General features: G+C 47.4%; 1 protein-coding gene across 8 annotated transcripts in view; it reads right to left on the reverse strand.

Moving 5' to 3' along the window:
- Positions 1–7,594, reverse strand: part of CSNK1G1 (casein kinase 1 gamma 1) — a 172,069-nt gene extending 164,475 nt beyond the window's left edge. The window contains exon 1 of one of the 8 annotated variants that reach the window (XM_073618971.1): positions 7,129–7,594. The gene's annotated coding sequence lies outside the window, so the exon portion shown is untranslated. The remainder of the gene's footprint in view (positions 1–7,128) is intronic. The other 7 variants (XM_073618969.1, XM_073618970.1, XM_073618973.1 and 4 more) reach the window with 7 other exon arrangements.
- Positions 7,595–23,986: the final 16,392 nt, after the last annotated feature.

Raw genomic sequence — 23,986 nt, forward strand, 5'->3', positions numbered from 1 at the left:
GCAAGCATCTACCAGGACCCCCAGTATATCAAATCCGGCCAGAGGGAAGCACAGGCCCGCTGAAGACTTGACATTGCAATCATCTGTTGCCTCTGTCAGAAGCAGTTCATGTGCCACCACAGCCAGAGTTACAGTCCACAACCACAACCTCTCAAAGATCCCGGCCAGTGACTAAATCTCAGCCTGTACCCCTTGCTGAAGATGAAAACAGCGAGGATGAACAGAAAGATTGTCTGTGGCCGTAACGAATGCCAGGGCCTGCCACACCCCTCCCCCCTTTCTTCTCCTCCCAAGGTGACTCTCAGCCCAGAGGCTCCTGAGTTTGTACCTCAAAGTCCACCTTTTGAAGAGTTGGAAGACCCTCAATCTTCCCTGCTGACATCAGACCCCGAAGACTTTCCATTCCACTAATGAAGAGGAAGCTGAAATGCAGGAAGAAAAGACCAGTGTGCCTGTAACCCCAGAACCTAAAGAACAGTGAGAGCGAAGGGTAATTCACCCGCCCAAAAGACTAACATATGATACTTTGGGTGAAAACTCTGAAGAGATCGTTCTCATTGCAAAAAGGACTCTTGAAGCAACTGACCCTTCCACCCTGGCACATCTAGCTGGGCCATTCCAGTTAAGGTGGCCTGTAGGCAGGACAACCTCCCCTCTTATGCTAACTGGTGGGATGTTCCTCTGCAAGGGTTTTATGCAGATGTAAATTGTATGGTTTCCTGTGCACACTAACCTGTTTTTTTTTCCGTGTGTATATCAAAAGCATGTAACAGGTCATAAACTCTTTACCTCCTTTGGCGGACCAAATGTTCTTTGGTGGGGGGAGTGTGTAGCGGGGGCTGCTGTCACCCGTGGTCCCGCACCTCCCGTCAGCAACCGCCGGACTGAATAGACACTGACACAAGCATTCACTGTGGGAGAGCATGCCCGTCAGTCCCTATGGGGATTTCTCCCCCTCCCTCTCCTCTTCCTTGCGTGATGAGCGTCGCTCACTCACAGGCATCCGCCCGCTCTGCTCTCTTCTCTGTGTCCCTATTGGCAGGGAGAGGGAGCCAATCAACTAGCAGCAGAGGACCATGGACTTGAAGTCTCATCACAAAAGGCCCCATTGATTGCTACAGAACTACCAAGCCCAGCCTGCTTTACTAGAAGGGGGCTAGCTAAAGACCTAAAGTGGAGCTCCACCCTAAAGTGGAACTTCCGCTCATCGGATTCCTACCCCAACTCCGATGCCACAATTGGCACCTTTCGGGGGGAAGGGGGTGCAGATACCTGTATAATACAGGTATTTGCACCCACTTCTGGGATTAGCTAGCCGCAGATGCCCACCCCCGTTGTGTTCTGGGAAACACACAGTTCCCAGAACACAACGGGGAGCAGCAAGACTCGCACATGCGCAGTAGGGAACCGGGCAGTGAAGCCGCAATGCTTCACTTCCTGATTCTCTGACAGGGGATGGCGGCGGGGGCAGCAAAGAACCAAGCCATTGCTCATCATCTGCTGCCGACATTGCAGGCACCCTGGACAGGTAAGTGTCCATTTATTAAAAGTCAGCAGCTGCAGTATTTGTAGCTGCTGGCTTTTAATATTTTTAAGGTGGACCTCCTCTTTAAGCTTGTTGGTCTGAGGAGAGATCACCATGAGGCAGGGAGGTGAAGACTGTTCCAGAGACCATCCATCAGTTGAAGATGGATGTACCTTCTGTACCACCTAATATATTTTTATGTGGAATATCTCTGAAATTATTTAAGATCTAACGTTAAAACCACTTGATCTTACCAGATCTAATGAATATCTATTAGCCTGAATGATTTTTGGCCAGAAAATTTGATAAGGGGGGCCAACCCGTCCTTATGTACCACCTAATATCTCTATTCCTATGTGGAATATCTCTGAAATTATGTGAGATCTAGCGTTAAAAAAGAAATTGATAAGGGGGGGGGGGCAGCCCCCCCATTAAATCACTTAATAAGTCTCTAATTATGTGAGATCTAACATTAAAACCATTTGATTTTACCGGATCTAACAAACAGCTTCCAAAATAGCTATTTAGTCAATTTTTTGATAAGGGCGGGATGACGACTTGTTAGCCCCCCCCAAATAACTGTTAATACTGCTTCTTCTGTGTGAGATCTAACGCAAACAACGGTTGATCTAGCAAACTGCATGATTTTCTCAAAAATTTTGATATGGGGGGCTAACCCGGCAGAGGTCCCTAGTATCTGCACATATATGTATGCCAGATATAGGGACCTAAGGATTGTAAGCAATCTTGATGACAGGTATCAGGTGAATGTACAATACTGCATATGTAAAGTGCTTCATAAATTGTCAGCACTATATAAAATACCTGTAATAAATAAACATGGGTTAGGGACCTTAGATAAGCTCCTTGACGGCAGGGACTGATGTGAATGTACAATACACGCAAAACAGTGTGTATATTTTCAACACTACATAAATACTGTTAATAAGTACATAGTGTCATACTTTATCTAAGGCCTAGAAGGGGAGGTGGGGACATGCCTGGACAAGACTAGGGAAGTTGGTGTCTGCTCTATACACCCATCTATAGGACGAGACAATGGTCTACATACATAAATTTGCTAAAGCCAGGTACACACTGTCAGTTTCGGTCAGAGTCGCTGTACTAACCATGTGATTGGGGGGGGGGGGGGCATCATAGTAGCCGCCGCCACAGCCAGAACACTCTGGTCGGGAGTCGATCAGCTGCTGGTTTTCCAGCATGCACAGCCGGCTTCTGTCAGACAGACCGACATATACATAGGCCGATTGTTGGCTTTTAAAAAGAAAAAAAAAAAAAAACGGCCATTGTCTGCCAACACAATTCAGGATGTATTGTCAAAGCTTAATTGAACAAGCTGAAACTAGAAGCCAATTGGCTACCATGCAAAGCTGCACCAGATTGAGTGCTCCAGATTTAGTAAATTTCCCCCATCCTGTTAAAAACAAAGCCTTAGGCCCCTTTCACATGGCCTGTCCGATCTGCTTGTCAGTTTTTCAGGCAAACCTGATCAGACCCTCCAGTCTCTTCTATGGAGCAGCAGATGACAAAGGACACATGTCCGCTGACACCCGCCGCCATCCAATTCGATCCTGTCTGCCCTAAACAGATGGATGGTGGTCCTATTCACCTTCCACCTGGCGGTTCAAGGGCATTATTGGATTGCCCCATAGAGAAGAGCAGGACTGTGTCCATGTCCGCTCTGCCTAGTGAAGTGGACATTGACCTGTCATTCGCCTGCTCAGCGGAGGCGCCTGTGTGAAAGGGGTCTTAGACATTTTCAAAATATATATTTGATATGCTCATACAAGTAAAGCAGGCACGACAAATTGAACCTTGCCTATAATTAGCATCCCAAGTCAGGGCCCACCTCTTTCCTACCCTGGCTGTTTTCCCCACCTCCAACTTCCCCTATCCCGCAACATCACTCCCTCAGTGTCATTACTTGACAATGGATCTGAGGCATGTTCGGACATGAACCCAAATTGGCTTGAGCTATCCCACTGGGAAGCTGGCAAAGCCGAGAGCCAATCATAGGCGGCAGAGGCATTCCCCGCCCACGCATGCGTACATGCGGATGGGGGCTGGGAATGCCTTTGCCACCTATGATTGGCGGCCAGCTTTGACAGATTCTTGGCAGAATAGCTCCCACAGGTTCCAGCTCAAATCCGGAAAAAAAAAAAAAACCCTCAGTTCATTCCAATTACAGTACTATATAGCTTTCCCTTACCTCCCCCTCCCCCTCTACTCTTCTTAAAATTGGAACTAAAACTTAAAAAAAAATAAATAAAATAAAATGCGAACAGGCAGGCTCTTTATTGCAGAAGAAACATGCAATGTCTCTTCCACAATAAAGTACACTTACCTGCCTGTTCGCAATCCTCTGTAGAATGTACACTGAACTGTGCATATGCAGCCCAATTTACATTTTGGCACAGTGCATGTGTGCCAGAATGACAGCATGTTGGTACATGCACAAGGGTGACATCATCCTGCACTGGCCAAAGACCAGAACCCAGAAGAAGCTGGGGAGAAGATACTGGCAAGAGACCTCGAGTTCACAGAAACAGGTGTATTTGTGCCTTTAGTTCAGCTTTAAGCCTCCTTTACAAAGGGCATACATAACTGTATGCGCATGGAGAGCCGTTTACCTGCATGGGGATGCACTAGTGTCCCATACAACCCCATGCAAGCAGTTATAATGCTGTCAATTGGGCTGCTGATCCCAAACGCAACATCCATGTGAGTGCACAGTTCTGAATGCATCCATGATTTGTTCCGGCAATGTTTCTCCATAGATTTCACATTAGGAGCAGTGGCTGCGTCCATGCAGCTGCTGCATCCCAATTGACAGAAATGGGACACCTGTGCATTCCCGTGCGGGTAAGCACAACACATATGAATCTGTGCCCTGTGTTAACAAGGCCTTAAAGGAGAAGTATGGCCAAAACAGTTTTGCTATACTTCTCCTGTAGGTCACAGGAATGCAGTTCATTCTGTACTCCTGTGACCTGTTTTCAGCCGTCAACTGACATCACTCAGCCGGTCCAGGCTCAGGAAAGATCCTGACAATATGGTCAGGGATCCACCCATATGCCTGGACTGGCACCTGGCTCAGCCTCTCAGTGATCTGCTGAGAGCCTGAGCAAGCTCCTCCTCTCCCCTACAGTGAGAGCTGGAGGAGAGAGAGCTGCTGACTGACAGTCAGTCACAACTCTGCTCAGAGCAGTGGGGAGAACTGAGAGATAACCTGTGTTTGATCTGTGAATACTCACTGCAGAGCCGGCGGAGGACTGATACTGCATAAACCTAGGGGAGTATTTTTTTTGCAAGTCCACATTTCTCTTTTAATGCTACACTGCTGCCATATATGCTTCAATTTTATTACCCAATCGATGTGTGATTCAATCCAGACGAAAGAATAGATATAACGTTCATTACGATCAAAGTAGATCCTACAAGAGTTGATCAGCCACATCCACCAGCAGCACAGCGATACTTTGTTCATAGATATGCCTGTATTCCCACTGATCTGATTGTGAGGTCACATGATAAGATAAGAGATCTAAAGTACCAATCGAAATTCACTTCCATGTGTGCATCCTATCAACAGAGCAGGCTGATAAATACAGATCGATCGGAGAAGAAATGAATCGATTCTATGGCTACCACCAGAAGGAGCAGACAACCCAGTGAGTCTGTAGGATGGAGATAGAACAGATACCCGGACAATAAGGGCTCTTTCTCACGGGGCAGATCAGCGATGATCCGCCCCGTGAACATCCGCTGGCTCAGCGGGGATCGCTCCGCCGATCCCCGCTGAGCAGGAAGATGACAGGTGCATCGCTGCACACTGTGCAGCGACGGACCTGTCAGAGCGCCGCTCTCCCCTATAGGGGGATCGGATGACGACGGACCGTAGTCACCCGATCCGATAACGGATGGAAAAGTAGGTTTTTCCTCCGTTACACTTTTCGGATCGGAGCGGGGTCGGATGTCAGCGGACATGTCACCGCTGACATCCGACGCTCCATAGGGATGAATGTATGTCCGTTTTTCATCCGAAAACGGAAGGATGAAAAACGGACATACGGATCGTCCATGTGAAAGAGGCCTAAGGGCTCATTTACACCACAATCTCTGCATGCGTGTTTGCACACGGTTTCATTAGTTTCCAGTGCCAGCTCACATTGGAACACCACCTTCTGATTTTGACAACCTATTCATTTGAAAAGGGCTGCCAAATGCATAGAACCACGCAAAAAGTAGCACAAGAACCACATTTGCAATTAAACCAAACTGCAGTACCATGCAGTTTGGTGGCTGCAAATGGGCTGCGTTTGGAATGCCATTAAAGTGGAGTTCCACCCATTTAAAAGTCAGCAGCTACAAAAAGTGTAGCTGCTGACATTTAATAACCAGGCATTCACCTGTCCCTCGCTCCACGGCGCCGGTATTCTAACTGTGGGCGCCCGGCTGTGGCTTCACAGCTGGGCGCGCACTGTGCATGCGCGAGCCGCGCTGTGAAGGGCCGGGCATCCTTCTGGGACGTGTCCCAGAAAATTACAGGGAGGTAGGAGAGGTGACCTTACTTCCGGCGTGGCGGCGCCAGGAGAGGAAGTGGGAACCTGTCAAAACTGGGTACCTGCTCCCTGCCTACTGGGAATGAGCCCCCCCCCCCCACATGGGGGGGGGGCGCCGCCTGCTGGGAATGAGCCCCCCCCCACGGGGACGCCGCCTGCTGGGAATGAGCCCCCCCCCCACGGGGACGCCGCCTGCTGGGAATGAGCCCCCCCCCACGGGGACGCCGGGAATGAGCCCCCCCCCACGGGGACGCCGGGAATGAGCCCCCCCCCACGGGGACGCCGGGAATGAGCCCCCCCCCACGGGGACGCCGGGAATGAGCCCCCCCCCACGGGGACGCCGGGAATGAGCCCCCCCACGGGGACGCCGGGAATGAGCCCCCCCACAGGGACGCCGGGAATGAGCCCCCCCACAGGGACGCCGGGAATGAGCCCCCCCACAGGGAGGGGGACGCCGGGAATGAGCCCCCCCACAGGGAGGGGGACGCCGGGAATGAGCCCCCCCACAGGGAGGGGGACGCCGGGAATGAGCCCCCCCACAGGGAGGGGGACGCCGGGAATGAGCCCCCCCACAGGGAGGGGGACGCCGGGAATGAGCCCCCCCACAGGGAGGGGGACGCCGGGAATGAGCCCCCCCACAGGGAGGGGGACGCCGGGAATGAGCCCCCCCACAGGGAGGGGGACGCCGCCTCATGGGAATGAGCCCCCCCACAGGGAGGGGGACGCCGCCTCATGGGAATGAGCCCCCCCACAGGGAGGGGGACGCCGCCTCATGGGAATGAGCCCCCCCACAGGGAGGGGGACGCCGCCTCATGGGAATGAGCCCCCCCACAGGGAGGGGGACGCCGCCTCATGGGAATGAGCCCCCCCACAGGGAGGGGGACGCCGCCTCATGGGAATGAGCCCCCCCACAGGGAGGGGGACGCCGCCTCATGGGAATGAGCCCCCCACAGGAGGGACACTGCCTGCTGTGATAAGTGAGGAGGGAGCCATGTCCCCGGATAGGCTGAGCCCTCATACCTGTCCTCGGTGTCAGTAGCACACACTGGGATGGGGAGTGTCTCCGGTCGGACAATAGCGCTGCCTCCGCCTCCTTCTCCTCCCGGCTCTCATAGAGCCCCAGCCGGACGCGCTGTGCACCGATAACAGCCGGAAGCCTCTCTTCGTCACGGACAACCAATCCCCGTCAGTGTGGGAAATCTGAGCCGGCGCTCCCCCTACACAGGGCGGTGGCGTATTACCGACATCCAGCCGGCCTGCTATCCTCTCCGTACCCGGGATCCCCTTTCCAGTTCCGGCACCCGAGTAAATATCAGCCGAAACCCCCGCTGTTTCCGGCTACTCGCTCCGCCCCCGGTATCCCGGTTCCCTTCCTCACACTGCGGACCGGAAACCCCACTGCCAGCTCCGCCCTGCGCTCCCGCACAACAAGGGAAGGGGCGGCGTCCCGGGTGGGTTACGCACATGCCGTCATGCCCTATAAATGGGCACATTTGCAGGAAGACATCCCGAAACCTGGCATGCGTTTTTTAGGTTGACAGTTGGGATCTTCTCTTTCGCGGTCAGAGATGTTTTGTTAGCGTTTTTTCAAGCCTCAGCTTCAAATACGTGAAACGGTTGGAAGGGTCCAAGGAGCAACGCCTTGTCCAGTTTTTTTACAAAGGGTTTGCCAGCATCAAAAATGGCGCCTTGAACGGTAACAAAGTCACTGCGCACACCCGGGTTTCAGCACTTCTTCCATAGCGACGGCTTGTAATGTTGCTAGGCGGAAGTAGAAAACAAATCAGTCTGATAGAGCCACAACGCCTCTAGTGGTTATTCAGTAATAGTGCACCAACCATAATGATTGCAAGCTAGGGTTAGTGCCCCCTCAAACAGAAGATACACGTTGCCTGCCCAAAATATCATTCGTCAAAGTCATTTGTAAATTGAGAGAGTTTTCTTAAAGTCAAACTTTACCCATTTGTGCTATAAATCACCTTCAGCATTGCTCCTGTTTCTTCTTGCTGGAGGCTGACATTTTTATGAAGCCCAAAACCGCTGAACAGTAGTAAATCATAAAGCGGAGCTAAACCCATGAATTTAACTGTTTCAAAAAAACAGTTAAATTCCTGCAATGTTGCAATTGCTAACTGTCACATTTGCTTGTGTCCTCAACCAAACTGTGAAATGGCCGGTGTCATAACTGATCACATGTGCAGCACCATGGCAGTTGCAGATCAAACAGATGCAGCTTCATTGGCCGTAAAGGATAGGAGAGTTTAATTCCACTTTAAGGCTGTCAGCAGATCGGCCTGTACAAACTCAGCAGTGCCTAAAAATAGAGAGCAACTGAGCATGTGCAGAGCAGGGTGAGAGAGTGTATTACTTGATTTTAAACAATATAGGCACTTACCTCTAATGTTTTTCATAGCTATACCTGCAAAAGGGGCCAGCCTGAAGTGATTTAGCAAGACTTCATTTTCTGACTAAAGTTCCACTTTCAAATTTACTCCCCCAGTTTTGCTACAATGCAATAACCAACTACTACACATGCAGTATGGCACATGTGCACAAGATAAAGCACTGGCATCATCAGTGGTCCAGCACAGAATACAGGTGACTTAGCCAGTCGGGGATGATGTCTTCCCATCCGGAGGGCGGACAGACCACAGGCACTGTAGAAAACCTAAAATAAAGTGGCAAATCACTACTATAAAGTTTATTGCTTTTCAAATTAAGCTTATAGTCAGTTTTATACAAGTCAATAAGAATGCAAAATCAACTCAAAGTAGCTTAGTAGTAAAGAGTAAACAAACTCCTAAAGCAAATAAAGGCAAATTAAAACAACTCAAATCATATCAGAAACAGCTGAAGGAACACTGTAATTGATATCATTACTATGCTTTACCTTTATTTATTTATACATTTTTTGTTAATTTCTAAAGGCAAATCCAACTTTATTTAAAAAGAAAAAAAATCTACCGCCATGCACTTTTTAAAATAAAAAAAAGCAGCTTTTGCTGCAATACCCATCTTCTCCCTGGAGCTGTTTTCCTTCAGACTATCTAATCTGTGGTCAGGCGCTGTTTCTTTCCCTCCAGCTTGAGTGATGCCCAGTGTCATTTAACCCTCTTCCTTTGAGCCTAGGGCATTATGGGCATACCCTGGAAGGGGGGTACATCACCAAGTAGTCCTGGGCTCACAGGAGCTTACTGCAATTTGTAGCATGTTCTCTCTCTCTCCCAGCTTGTAGTCTCAGGCAGCATTCACACTTGCATTTATGGGCAGCCTACAAATAATTGCAGGAGACTCAGCAGGCTTTATGCGAACACTTGCCTGCAACAGTTGGCATGTAATTGGCCATCCATTGGCCATTAATTACCTGTGGTCGATCACCCAGGATGCAAACCCCCCAAATCTCCCACGGGAATTCATAGTCTGCCCCAAAATGCAAGTGAAAATGGGGCCTTGTTCTCTAGGAGAAGAAAATAGAAAATACCATAATTTTCCTTTCCTGATGCCAATCAATGGCATTGGCAGCATAGCCAGGGCCTCACAGGTGCCCCCTGGGAAGGCTACATTGCAGGTGCCTTCCAGTGAAATCTCACCCGTGTCATACTGCTCCTGTTGTGATTTGTTATTTTATAACAAACCACTGGATCTCTTACAACTAATGGGAGAGATTGGCCCTGTACAAAACCTGACACAGTTTATTATTCTATACCAAACAATGCCAGGTTTTCCTATAATGTGTGGGCAAGATTGGCCCAGGGTACCATAGAAGATCCAGAGCAGTTTGCTACAGTGCAATAACCAACTACTACACATGCAGTACGGCACATGTGCACAAGATAAAGCACTGGCATCATCAGTGGTCCAGCACAGAATACGGGTGATTTAGCCAGTCAGGGATGATGTCTTCCCATCCGGAGGGCGGACAGACCACAGGCACTGTAGAAAACCTAAAATAAAGTGGCAAATCTCTACTATAAAGTTTATTGCTTTTCAAATTAAGCTTATAGTCAGTTTTATTGGGGGGGGGGGTCCACTTTAAGAGCTCATGTGCATGGGTTTTTTATTCTTTGCTTCTTATACAAGTCAATAAGAATACAAAATCAACTCAAAGTAGCTTAGTAGTAAACAAACTCCTAAAGCAAATAAAGGCAAATTAAAACAACTCAAATCATATCAGAAACAGCTGAAGGAACACTGTAATTGATATCATTACTATGCTTTACCTGGTAATTTTATTTATTCATACATTTTTTGTTAATTTCTAAAGGCAAATCCAACTTTATTTTAAAAAAAAAATCCACCATGGGTTTTTTATTCTTTGCTTCTTATACAAGTCAATAAGAATGCAAAATCAACTCAAAGTAGCTTAGTAGTAAACAAACTCCTTAAGCAAATAAAGGCAAATTAAAACAACTCAAATCATATCAGAAACAGCTGAAGGAACACTGTAATTGATATCATTACTATGCTTTACCTGGTAATTTTATTTATTTATACATTCTTTTGTTAATTTCTAAAGGCAAATCCAATTTTATTAAAAAAAAAAATCTACCACCATGCACTTTTTAAAATAAAAAAGCAGCTTTTGCTGCAATACCCATCTTCTCCCTGGAGCTGTTTTCCTTCAGACTATCTAATCTGTGGTCAGGCGCTGTCTCTTTCCCTTCCAGCTTGAGTAATGCCCAGTGTCATTTAATCCTCTCCCTTTGAGCCTAGGGCATTATGGGCATACCCTGGAAGGGGGGTACATGACCAAGTAGTCCTGGGCTCACAGGAGCATACTGCAATTTGTAGCATGTTCTCTCTCTCTCTCTCTCTCCCAGCTTGTAGTCTCAGGCAGCATTCACACTTGCATTTATGGGCAGCCTACAAATAATTGCAGGAGACTCAGCAGGCTTTATGCGAACAGTTGCCTGTAACAGTTGGCATGTAATTGGCCATCAATTGGCCATTAATTACCTGTGGCCGATCACCAAGGATGCAAACCCCCCAAATCTCCCACAGGAATTCATAGTCTGCCCCAAAATGCAAGTGAAAATGGGGCCTTGTTCTCTAGGAGAAGAAAATGGAAAATACCATAATTTACCTTTCCTGATGCCAATCCATGGCATTGGCAGCATACATGTGATATAGCTCCGCCCCTATATCCACTCACAGGACCTGTTTAAATCTATAAACGTCTGACTGACACCAACTTCTCCCATTCTACGTAAAAATAACAAGATCAAAGCAAGCTGATGATGTTGTTCAAGACGCAGCGGCCAGCTTCCCGGCATGCTCCTTAGCAACCAGCTATATACAGTGTTTTTAAAGGGAAAAAAAACACAATACACAATCTGCTGCAGGAAAAAAAAATCTCCAACCCTTTCCAAAAATGCACCGGCTGAAAAAATGTATAGATGTGAACTTGTACCATAGGAAACCATGTTAAATGGACTGTAGTGCATTTCTGCAAAAAGGGCATAGGTGTGAACGTAGAGTTATACTATAAAAGTCTGACTGAGAGCAACCTCCCCCATTCTCCTTTTTGTCCTCAAGATATACACCCACAAGACCATGATAAAACAGAATAGAACAAAATTAAAAATAAAGGAATAGAATAGAAAATATTCTATTCTTTTATTTCTTATTGTATTATTTTCTACTCTATTACAGTATATTCTATTTTTTTATTTTCCATTTTATTCTTCTCCGTTTTATTATATTCTATTCCTTTATTTTCTATTCTGTTTTATTCTATTCTATATAAATTTGATTATTTTATTTTCTTGTTCAATGTTTATTAAAGCTTTACAGAGATTACAATAATAAAGTGAACTTTATAAAGTATATAGTAGGATCACTTAAGTTATGCTATGAAGTACAAATGACAAGGTAAACATATAGTCAACATATGTAACCAAGGTGAGCAAATCCAGAGGCTAAACTTGAGGTATGTGTCAGGGATGGGCTCGGCCCTTCCTTCTCTGAGCTGGCCGCTCATCTGTCGGCTAATTGCCAGCTCCTATCTCTCTACAGTGACTCACCTGTTGATGATATCCTGCTCGTCAGTCCTGCCTACTTAAGCCATCCAGCCCAGATGATCTCTGCCTTCGTCTTGGTCACATCTCTAGAGAGCTCTCCTGTGTTCCTGTTGAAGACTTGTTTGGCTGACATTCCTCCTGGCTCCAGATCCTGCTTGCTGTTCTACTACGCTCATCTCTGGCTCCCTGACGTTTTGGTATGTCTGACTATCCATTGCAGTTCCTGAACTCTGGCTATGTTTTGACTACGTTTGCTCTGTTTACCTTTTTTTATTATTATTAAACAAGTGAGATTTAACTGTACTTCTGTCTCAGTCTGATTCATGGTTTCTGACAGTATGGAACATTGTCAAACTTCCCCTGGCACCCCATCTGGGAGCAATCTGTGCTGAGGGGGGAGACTAAACGTCCAACTAATTAGGTACTTATTCAAAAGAGGTGTTAGAAAGTGGAACAATAGTTTCCGGAGTATATACACACATTATAACGTAGCAGTACGAGTGAAGCAGATAGAATATGTTAATTGATATAATTCAGCAGGTATCATGGGGGTCTAGTGGCCAGTCAAGAAATAAATCAAGAGGGGGGAGAGAGAGAGGAAGGGGGTGGGTTGGTGGTGGGGTTGCCGGCTCAGAGGGTAGGTTAAAAGAAGCAAGTCGCTTCGGTTATGGGAGCAATAACGTCTCATCAAAACCAGGAGGTAGGAAGTGGGCCACCCAAGGGTTCCAGAGCTTCTCAAATTTCGGGATTTTGTCCAGCAATGTCGCCTGTATCTTAGCATGGATCATAGCCTGGGTGATTCTGTGCTGCGCTGCTAGTATGATCAATGTGGGCGTTTTCCAAGCTTTCGCTATGTATGGTCTGTTTGGCAGCAGTAGTGACATATAGCAATAGTTTGAATTGGCGATGAGTCAAGGACATGGGTTTGTTTTTCAGGAGAGTCAGTGTTGGTTCAGGTGGTAGGGTAGTGGCAAATAGTGCTTTCACGATTGAGAAAATCTCTGACCAGAAGGTTTGTGCTACAGGACAGTCCCACCATATGTGGAGGTGTGTACCTGTCTCGTTACAACCGCGGAAGCAGTGCGGCAGATATTGTGGAAGGAATTTGTGTATCCTGGAGGGGACCAGGTACCAATTCGCGAGCACCTTATAATTGGTTTCTAGGGCAGCGATGTTTGGGGATGAAGATTTAGTTGCCTGCCAGATAAATGACCAATCAGCTTGGTCAAACATGCGGTTGAGGTCTCTTTCCCACCTACTTACACATTGCGGAGGTTTCGCTGTTTCTGGGGTAATTAGGAAGGTATAAAGCTCAGAGATTAGCCCTCGTCTGTGAGGGTCGGACTTACATGCCCTTTCAAATGATGTAAAATCTGAGTCTGAGGGATCAGAGGGGTTAGGAGGTGTGAGAAAATGTTTGACCTGTAAAAATCGAAAGAGTTCAGAGGAGGGAATGTCATGGGATTTGCAAGGAGTCTGGAAGGTTTTAAAGGCGGTGGACGTAAAGAATTGATGGGCTCTGATCAGGCCAGCTCTCGAACAAGCCGGGAATGAGGGTGGGGAGGACCAGACTGGATAGAAAGATGGGTTACGGAGGAAAGAGAGTAGGGGATTATGAGGGGACTGGAGGCCATATCAGGTCTTCAGTCTATCCCAGATTGTGAGGCTATGTTTTGTAACTGGGTTGGTGATGGATCTATGTAGGGCAGGGGCCAGGCAAAGGAGATTGGCTGTGGAGAGGGGATCGCAGTCTACTGATTCTATGGCTACCCACAGTGGGGTTTCCGTAGTGGCATTATATTTTGGAAGTGGGACCAGTTGTGCAGCTTAATAGTACTTCTGAAAGTTTGGAACACCTAGGCTGCCTCTAATAGTGTAGGTTTAGGGTCTCTGCTTGTTCCAGATAAAGGAGGATGTGCGGTGCTGCAAAATTCAGAGGTAGTGCGAAGGTACTGTGATAGGGAGGACTCTGAATAGATAGAGGAGTTTTGGGAGGATAGACATTTTCATGACAGTGCTACGTCCTATCCAGGACAGTGGTAGTGGTGCCCATTTGGACATTTGGAGCCATAACCAAAGCTGAAGAGGCTAGGGACTGGAGAGGGTTGAAGGTCTGAGGTTGGCTACCTACCCCTGGTGGGGAGAGGGGGGGTAGGCTTGGGTTGGAGAGGGGAGAGTGGATCACAGTGGAGGGGGGAGGAAGGGGTGGAAGGGGTGGAGGGGAAGTAAGGGCTAGATAGGGTCCGTAAAGATCTGGATGTGGATTAATGGTGTGGAGATGTCCAGTGGTAGGTCAGTAAGAGGACTACCAAGGACAAAGGCTGGTCTGTGGGATGCCCTGTGTGGGTATACGTGGTGTCTCCATGGCGGCTGGTATCTGTACCTCTCCTCTCCTGCTATCCGGACCTTGGATCCAGGTGGAAGTTTGGATGTCCCAGACTGCAGGAAGCGTCCCGCTGCTTGCCATAAATGTCACGGAACGTCCCTCACTCCGCTTGAGTGCTTCCGTCAGTATACCACTTCCTTGTAGTCTGGATACAGATATCAGATATTCCAAATGCTCCCAAGCACAAAACAAGGTGACACTTGTTTCACTGCTAACATGGACTGTTTTTATTAGAACCAGAATACAGTCTTATATACAGTAGAAGAGGAGGTTCCCCCCTCCTGCTCATATTACTCTAACAATACACCTGTAACCTAATTAACCTAATTAACATGAGCTAGTTTACTAAATCATTTACCCAGACCAGATGACTCAGAGACATGACCTGTAGGACTTGTAATCACCGAGCTTCACACAGTAGTATAAACACAATAGCAGGAGCTAATTACAATTAACAATACAAACAACAATCTCCCCCCTCCTCAGCCTAGTCATCAACAAACTATAGTAGGAGTAGACTGTTCGTCTCCTAGCCAGTCCTGGAGGCCAATGTGATCAGCTCACACAATTAACATGTTGAGTTCAGAATCAAACAAACCAATAATAGTCTCTACATACATCCTGGGAGATATTGTGGACAAATATTACTGTCCCATTTTAAGTAGTCCAAGATATATTTTCTCACTCACCCTGTGCCAGGATAGCAATGGGTGACTTAGACATAAGAGGTGTATGGGGAGCTGAAACAAGGACATCCCCTACTTTCCAAGGGATTCTGAGTTCCACGGGCCCTCCCGTCACATCTCTCCCCTTTCGGCACAAGACTAACACAGGAGGAGACCCCAGACTCCGAAGTTGGGTTGACTCCGAAGTTAGTCAGTAGTTCCAGTCCTCTAATGCCTGTACCCACACAGTACCCCAAATAAATTGTTCCAAACAAAGCATTACTCACCCAGCCAACCTCTGCCTCTCTCAGAGAACATATCTGCCGCTGGGGAGAGGCCTGGACTGGCCCTTCTCCCTGGAGTCCTTTCTGCCGCTGGAGAGAAGACAGGGTGACTGGGCTCACTCCGTCATGCTGTTGGGGATCTGGGCCGACTGCCCAGCATCCCTGGGGTATACAGGTAGAGACTGAAGTCCCATCCACCTTCACAGGAAATCAATCCTCTGTTAGTTGAGGGCAGAGTCCAGCAGTACTCGGCCCTGTTGCCAGCCCCTCTGCAGGAAACCCCACACCATCTGCTCCGGCTAACTGTTGGGGAGGGAGGCCGACTGCCCCGCCTCCCTGGAACTCTGTAGTTGTTGCCGGTGCTGGGCAGAGGTTGGTAGCACTCTGCCCAGTTGCCAGTGCTTCAACTGGGGAAGTTCCTTGTAACTCCACAGATACTACTGTTGGTGCTGGACAGAGCACATTGAAGTTTGGCCCCAATACCAGCTCTTCTGCTGGAGGCTCATCAGAATGTTCTTCCTCAGCAGAAAAGTCTATCAAATCCCCTGTCTCTGCAACTGGTGTCTGGGGATAGAGATTCACCATCTCCTGTCCATGGAGCTCAGAAGATGCTATCAGTGCTGGGCAGAGGTTAGCAGAGCTCTGCCCTGTTGTCAGCACTTCAGCTTTGGGGATGGCAATCTCCAGATTTTCCACTGCCAATTCTCTGGCATGCTGCTGGACAGGCACATTCCTCCATCCAAGATCATCCCATGCAGAAACAGGATCATCAAGGTCAGTCAGCACTTGTTGCATCCGCCATAAGACCTCCGCCTCCCTAGCTGTGGGGGCAGGTTAGCAAGGCACACTATTACTCTGCCACATTGCCGACTCTTCAGCCAGGATTTCAGAGTTGTCAACTGGTAATTCCTGATAGTCCCAGACAAAGGGAGCCCAGCCCTGGCACTGAACAATGTCTAGCAGCCGTCTGTAGGCGATCTCCAGCTCCCATTCCTGAATGGCCAGAAACTCTATATCTTCCAGTGCCCAGTGCACTTCTGAGATGTTCAGTAGCCCTTCTCTGAAATCCATTATTTCGTCCAACCACCACTCCAAATCACTCCCAAAGTTAGGGTCCCCTGTCAGCTTCACATACAACAGTCCCAAGCCGCCTTAGCTTAAGCCTTCCGTTGGGCTGTCATCCGCTATCCAGGGACATGCTTGGGATACATGCCACCGGAGGGCTCTGTAGCTCTCATCCAGCTTCATCTCTGCCCAGACCAGCCTGCTTAATTCAGCTGTCTTCTCCTTGTGAGGTTTTTCTCCCAAAAACCGCACCCGCAATCCATACTGCGACCAGTACCTTTCTTGGATGGAGGAGAGAACTTTTCCCTGGTGTCGCTGCTCATGGGCCAGCGCTTCTTTCCAGAGTTCGCAGCGAATAGAATCACACCATCCCAGCAGGACCTGCTCTGATACAGGTCCTCTGTGCTGTATCTGCATCTCTCGCAACCTCCTTCTGAATTCCTCCTCCATGGCGGCTGGTATCTGTACCTCTCCTCTCCTGCTATCCGGACCTTGGATCCAGGTGGAAGTTTGGATGTCCCAGACTGTTGGAAGTGTCCCGCTGCTTGCCGCCAATGTCATGGAACGTCCCTCACTCCGCTTGAGTGCTTCTGTCAGTATACCACTTCCTTGTAGTCTGGATACAGATATCAGATATTCCAAATGCTCCCAAGCACAAAACAAGGTGACACTTGTTTCACTGCTAACATGGACTGTTTTTATTAGAACCAGAATACAGTCTTATATACAGTAGAAGAGGAGGTTCCCCCCTCCTGCTCATATTACTCTAACAATACACCTGTAACCTAATTAACATGAGCTAGTTTACTAAATCATTTACCCAGACCAGATGACTCAGAGACATGACCTGTAGGACACAGACTTGTGGTCACCGAGCTTCACACAGTAGTATAAACACAATAGCAGGAGCTAATTACAATTAACAATACAAACAACAATCTCCCCCCTCCTCAGCCTAGTCATCAACAAACTATAGTAGGAGTAGACTGTTCGTCTCCTAGCCAGTCCTGGAGGCCAATGTGATCAGTTCACACAATTAACATGTTGAGTTCAGAATCAAACCAATAATAGTCTCTACATACTTCCTGGGAGATATTGTGGACAAATATTACTGTCCCATTTTAAGTAGTCCAAGATATATTTTCTCACTCACCCTGTGCCAGGATAGCACAGGGTGACTTAGACATAAAAGGTGTATGGGGAGCTGAAACAAGGGCATCCCCTACTTTCCAAGGGATTCTGAGTTCCATGGGCCCTCCCGTCACACGTGGACTTGGGGGGAGCAATGAACAATCTCCAGGATTCTTACAGCCAATATAATAGGATAAACTGATATGATAAAAGGCGGAGCCCAGCAATGACATGTTGCAACCCAAGTGCAGGTAAGGGATCCCCTGGAACAAAGTTTAAAAATGGGTCAACAGTAGAGTGGAAGGATTTCGGCAGGGTCAACCTGAAAGAATTACATGAGCAACAACTAATAACAAATAGCAACAAATGCAGTATGGATAATACTGTATGGGCCAGGGGACTAGCAGTCCTTATGTCGGTCCAGGCAGTATGTAGCGTAGTAGAATAAGGTAGTAACATGTAACTGCCGGAACAATCAATAACCTGCATGCAGTATAACTTTATTGAGCCGTGATGCTAGGGGCCTGAGTGTGTGGCATCGTGTGCATAGCTGCACATGGTTACTCAGGCTATGTAGAGTGTGAATCAAGGACATTTGAAGATATGTGTAAGAAGAAAAAACTTTTGGGGGGGATAGGCAGGTAGTAGGGAGGAGGAGAAGAGAAGGGAAAGTTGGGGGAGGAGAGCGGCATAGGAAATTTAGGTACACATCTCAGTTAAGAAGCAAGGCAAAATAGACATATGTCCATGGGTGTTGCAATTTAGGCCTAAGGTGTCAAAGAATATTTACGACAGGGTGGAAGTCTCAGAAGGATTCTTCAGGAGGGCAATGGAGGTGGCACCATTTAGGCGTGAAGAGGAGGTCAGTCCATGGAGTCTTCAGGAGCAGGAGAGATGTAACGACCCCATTTATGGATGCTTGAGGACGTTATCGGTTCAGGTGGGGACTGGAGCTTCCTTGGAGAATGAGAAGCAGATCTGTGGCGAGATCCTATGACAGCGGGGTCTTGAGGTGCCAGGCGTAGATCTTGGAGCATAAGTTGAAGGTCTTTGGCAGACTTACATTGGTAGGGTGACCCTTTTTGGGAAAAGCGGACGGAGAAGGGAAACCCCCATCGGTAGGCAATTCAGTGTTGTTGAAGGACCTGAAGTTGGGGTTTCATGGATTTGCGTTTTGCCAGAGTCATCTGGGAGAGGTCATGGAAAATCTGGTAGCGGTGGTTTTGGAACACCAGCGCTTCTTTGTGCCGGGACGCAGTCATCAATTGTTCCTTGGTGCGGAAGTAGTGTAGTTTCCCGACTATGTCGCAAGGGGGGGCCTTCGTCAGGACGCGGTGCCAGAGTGCGATGGATCCTACAAGTTCCTGAAATAGTGCAGTGATCGTGGACTGTAGGTCAGTGATCCTCTCGGGAATGACCCGTATACACAGATTAGAGCGCCTGGCCCTATTCTCAAAGTCCTAGAGTCGGGACTGAGGAGAGAGGTTTTCCTCATGTAAAGCTTCTAGTTCCTTGGAGTGGTTGTGGGTGAGGATATCAACTTCATCTGCTCTCTGTTCAAGAGTGGACGTGCGGTGCCCCAGGTCTCTAATCTCACATGTCAGTTTCTCAGTTATGTTGTCAGAGGTGTGTTTTAGGGCTTAGGTGAGGAGCTCTATCTGCTTCAGCAGGTCAGAGTATGTGGAATCAAATCGGAGGGCTAATGAAGTTGTCCCCAGGTCAGTATCTGACTCACCCTCCTGTGACATCCCTAGCCTTGTGGGTTTGATGGCGTGCGGCGTCCGTGGTGTTCCTGGATGGGAGGAGGGGGTCGGCGCCATAGTGGAGGAGGCCTTGAGGAGCACTTCCTTGATTTTGCCCTGTATCTGTTTTTAGGACCGCTGTACATCATCACGGTCGGATCCCGGGTGGGAGTGGAGGTGTTTGTGATCCAGTTGCGGGGCAGGTTGCGCGGCTAGCAGGCTGTGTGATCTCCGGAGCCGCAGAGTGTTAGACGGACATGTCTCAACGGGACGACTCCGCGCATGCGCTCCTCGATTATTTTATTTTTTATTCTATTCTATCCTATTTTATTATTTTCTATTCTATTCTATTTATTTATTCTATTCTATTTCATTCTATTCCTTTGCATTCTATTCTGTTTTATTCTATTCAATTCTTTTGTTTTATTCTATTCTATTCTTTTCTGTTTTATTCTATTAATTTCTATTCCATAAAGCAAGTAGGAATCATCATCTTATTCCACTTTTATATCTTACTTTATTTTTTGCCATATATTTCCATTTCAAATTTATTTTCGAATTTGGATAATTTGTTTCGTTATCATTTATTTTGGATTCGTTAAAATTCGTTACTATTGTGATTCCGAAATTTGGATACATCTGAGTCTTTGAATAATAAAAATTTCGTCCAAATTTCGTAACTATATGAATCACACATGAATCACAGCATGCATTAACGATGAGACTGGAAAAGAAGCGGTTTAACCGTAAGCTGCGTAGGGGGTTTTTCACTGTCAGGGCGGTAAGTATGTGGAACTTTCTTCCACAATCGGTGGTGTCGACAGGAAGTATGGATAGTTTTAAAAGACTCTTGGACATGCATCTTAACAGTTGAACAGGTTGAACTGGATGACTGTTGTCTTTATTCAACCTTACCAACTATGTAACAGGAAAAATCCATACCAGACCCTTATCCAAGCACACAGCCTGGCAGGTCAGGAAAGGGGGTGGGGTTGAGTGAGCCCCCTCCCTCCTGAACCATACCAGGCCGCATTCCCTCAACATGGGGGGTGGGTGCTTTGGGGCAGGGTGGTCCTGCGCACCCCACCCCAAAGCACCTTGTCCCCATGTTGATGAGGACAAGGGCCTCTTGCCGAAAACCCTGGCCGTTGGTTGTCGGGGTCTGCAGGTTGGGGGGCTTATCTGAATCTGGAAGCCTCCTTTACCAAAGGGGCACTCAGATCCCAGCCGCCCACCCGATGTGAATGAGCATGGGGTACATTGTACCCCTACCCATTCAGCTGAAAAAAAAGTGTCAAAAATAAAACACAGTACACAGGTTTTTAAAGTAATTTATTAAGGCAGCTCCGTCATCTCTTCCAAACTCTTCTCCCCTCTCCGGGTCTTCTCCACTCTCCTCTGATGTCTTCTAGCCCTCTCCTGTTCTTCTCCCTCTGCCTTCGCCACTGTCCGGGTCTTCTCCGCTATCTTCTCACTCTCTTGCTGGGACTTCTCCACTGTGTTCTCCCTCTGTTCTTCTTCCGATGTTAACTCAACGCTCTCTCCCGCTCTAATGCCGGGTGCGCAGTGTGCCACTACTTATATTGGCATGGGGTGGGGCACCGGGTGATGTCATCCGGAGACCCTGCCTCTTATGACGTCACCGACGGGGCATGATGGGGCAGTAATGTCATAAGGGGCGGGCCTCCAGTGACCCCCGCCCCCTGTCAATATAAGTGGAGAGAAGACACTGCAGGAATTGGCGGCAGAAGAGTGTACACTATGGAGTCTTTCTTTATATTTTTTGGGCAATATCTCAATTGATCCTTGGTGGCCGATGCTCGAGTATTTCTGGCTAACTGGTGTTTATACAAGCTCCTTCCCTAACTAGCGGTGGATTAACATCTTCCCTTAAAGGCCCTGGCTGGGTATTTAGCAGCAGGCTCCCTAAAGCTTGCCTTCTGGTAACTGCACAATCTATGTGGTGGAGGTGCACTGTGCTCAAGAGGTGTCATTTTTTAGCACTCACTTTATGTGCTATTTTTGGACTGTTTTTTTCACTACTTGTGTTATCCATACACAATTATTGATTTGGACATATTCATTTTTATTTATTTTTAATCTATTTTGGTCACGTTTTGTTAGCACTGCTACTTTTGATTATTTTATCTGTTTCTGTGTGTATCTCATGGTTCTAGCAGCTCCTTTTGTACACATTATTTATATATGTTCTTTAACGCGGTATTTTTCTATTTTTTCACTGCCAATATAAGTAGTGGCACACCGCACACCCAGCATTAGAGTGGGAGAGAGCGTAGAGTCAACATCGGAAGAAGAACAGAGGGAGAATACAGCGGAGAAGACCCAGCAAAAGAGCGAGAAGATAGCGGAGAAGACAGCAGACAGAGGGAGAAGAACCGGAGAGGGCTAGAAGACATCAGCGGAGAGCGGAGAAGAATTGGAGAGGGGAGAAGAACTGGCAGAAGACATCAGCCGAGGAGGCAGAAGATTCGGAGAGGGGAGAAGAAATCGGAAGAGATGACAGAGCTGCCTTAATAAATGACTTTGAAAACCCGTGTAATGTGTTTTATTTTTGACATTTTTTTTAGGTGAATGGGTAGGGGTACAATGTACCCCATACTCATTCACATAGGGTGGGGGGGGCCAGGATCTGGGTCCCCCTTGGTAAAGGGGGCTTCCAGATTCCGATAACCAACCAACGGCCAGGGTTGTCGGGAAGAGGCCCTTGTCCTCATCAACATGGGGGCAAGGTGCTTTGGGGTGGGGGGGCGCAGAGCCCCCCTGCTCCAAAGCACCCACCCCTCCATGTTGAGAACATGCGGCATGGTACGATTCAGGAGGGGGGGCGCTCGCTCATTCCCACCCCCTTTCCTGACCTGCCAGGCTGTGTGCTCGGATAAGGGTAAAGTATGGATTTTGGGGGGGACCCTTCCGAAGTTTCCCACGTTTTACATACTCCCTAAAGTCCACAAAAATACTACAAACCCCCCCAGGAAGGCTAATTATCTCGGGAATTGGCTCAATTAGTGACAACGCAAGCAAATTAGTAGACAAATTTCTAAGACCATATGTAACATCATTACCATCCTATGTAAGAGACACCGTCCACCTCTTGCAGATAACTGATGAACTTAACATCCCCGATTATGCCCTTCTAGTCACAATAGACGTAGAAACATTATACAGCTCTATCCCACATGAAAAAGGTCTAGCAGCTGTTAAACATGTCCTGCAATACAATCCTGCGGCGGATCCTGTGTATAATGAATTTATTCTGTCGCTGCTGGAGTATGTCCTTGGACACAATGTTTTTACATTCAATGGCTCCCACTACCTCCAGGTGCAGGGGGTTGCGATGGGGACATGTTGTGCCCCATCGTATGCCAACCTGTACCTGGGGGAGTGGGAGAGCATGTTTTTAGCTGATGAGCATCTGGCCATCTACACGGATCACATCCTAGGATGGTATCGTTACATCGATGACATCTTAATTATCTGGGATGGGTCCCGGGACATGCTCCAGCAGTGCCTCCTAAGAATTAATAAAAACAATTTTAATTCAAACTTTACCATGTCATACGATAATAATCACATTACTTTTCTAGACGTGGAAATCTATAGGGGGAAAGAAGGCAAACTATGTAGCAAACTATACAGAAAGGCCACAGCAGGAAACACTATACTCCACGCTACAAGCTTCCATCCACAACCCCTTATTGACTCGATCCCTTACTCTCAATATTTAAGAATAAAATGAAATTGTACTGATGAGGAAGCCTTTATAAAAGAAGCGGCTAACCTACGCGATAGACTCCTTATAAGGCTATTCACATGCCTCTCTAAAAAGATCTTACAAGCAAGTCTTGATGAAATCTAGAAAGGACCTTCTACATACTACTAAATTACGAGACAATACCAACAAGCTAAGGATCATCACTAGATTTAGCCAACAACAACTTCAAGTCAAAAAAATTATCGAAAAATATTGGCACATGCTAACATTAGATCCTTCTCTGGGACAATTTGTCCCAGAAAAACCTCTCTTCGCTTTCAGAAGAGCCACTTCCATTCAGGACAAGATTGTTATTAGTGAGTTTAAGAATGAGTCAATCAGAGGGCACTGTAAATAGAAAGGCACATTTATGTGCGGTACATGTAATTATTGTACATATATGCTTACGCAAAAAAAAAAAAAACACTCTCCCCAATGGAAAAATCTTTTATCCAAAACATTTTGCGAACTGCAGGACCCATGGAGTTGTCTACATGCTACAATGCAGTTGCAGCTGCTTCTATATTGGGAAGACTAAAGTAGAATTCTGGAGGAGGGCTTATAGACATATCCGCAGTATGCAGGTATGTAATCCCGACCTCCCTCTCGGACGCCATGTATCATTGGTCCATGGCGGTATCTTCCCCAATATTAAATTTCTGATCCTGGATCGAATACATCCCAATCCTGAGGGGGATTGGAATAAAACCCTCCTCCAGATGGAATTAAGATGGATTTACCAGCTGAATGCAACAATGCCCCCAGGCCTAAATGAGGACATATGCTGCAAACCATTCCTTGGAGGAAGGGAAA

Source organism: Aquarana catesbeiana, linkage group LG03, assembly GCF_042186555.1.
Source record: "Aquarana catesbeiana isolate 2022-GZ linkage group LG03, ASM4218655v1, whole genome shotgun sequence".
NCBI lineage: Eukaryota > Metazoa > Chordata > Amphibia > Anura > Ranidae > Aquarana > Aquarana catesbeiana.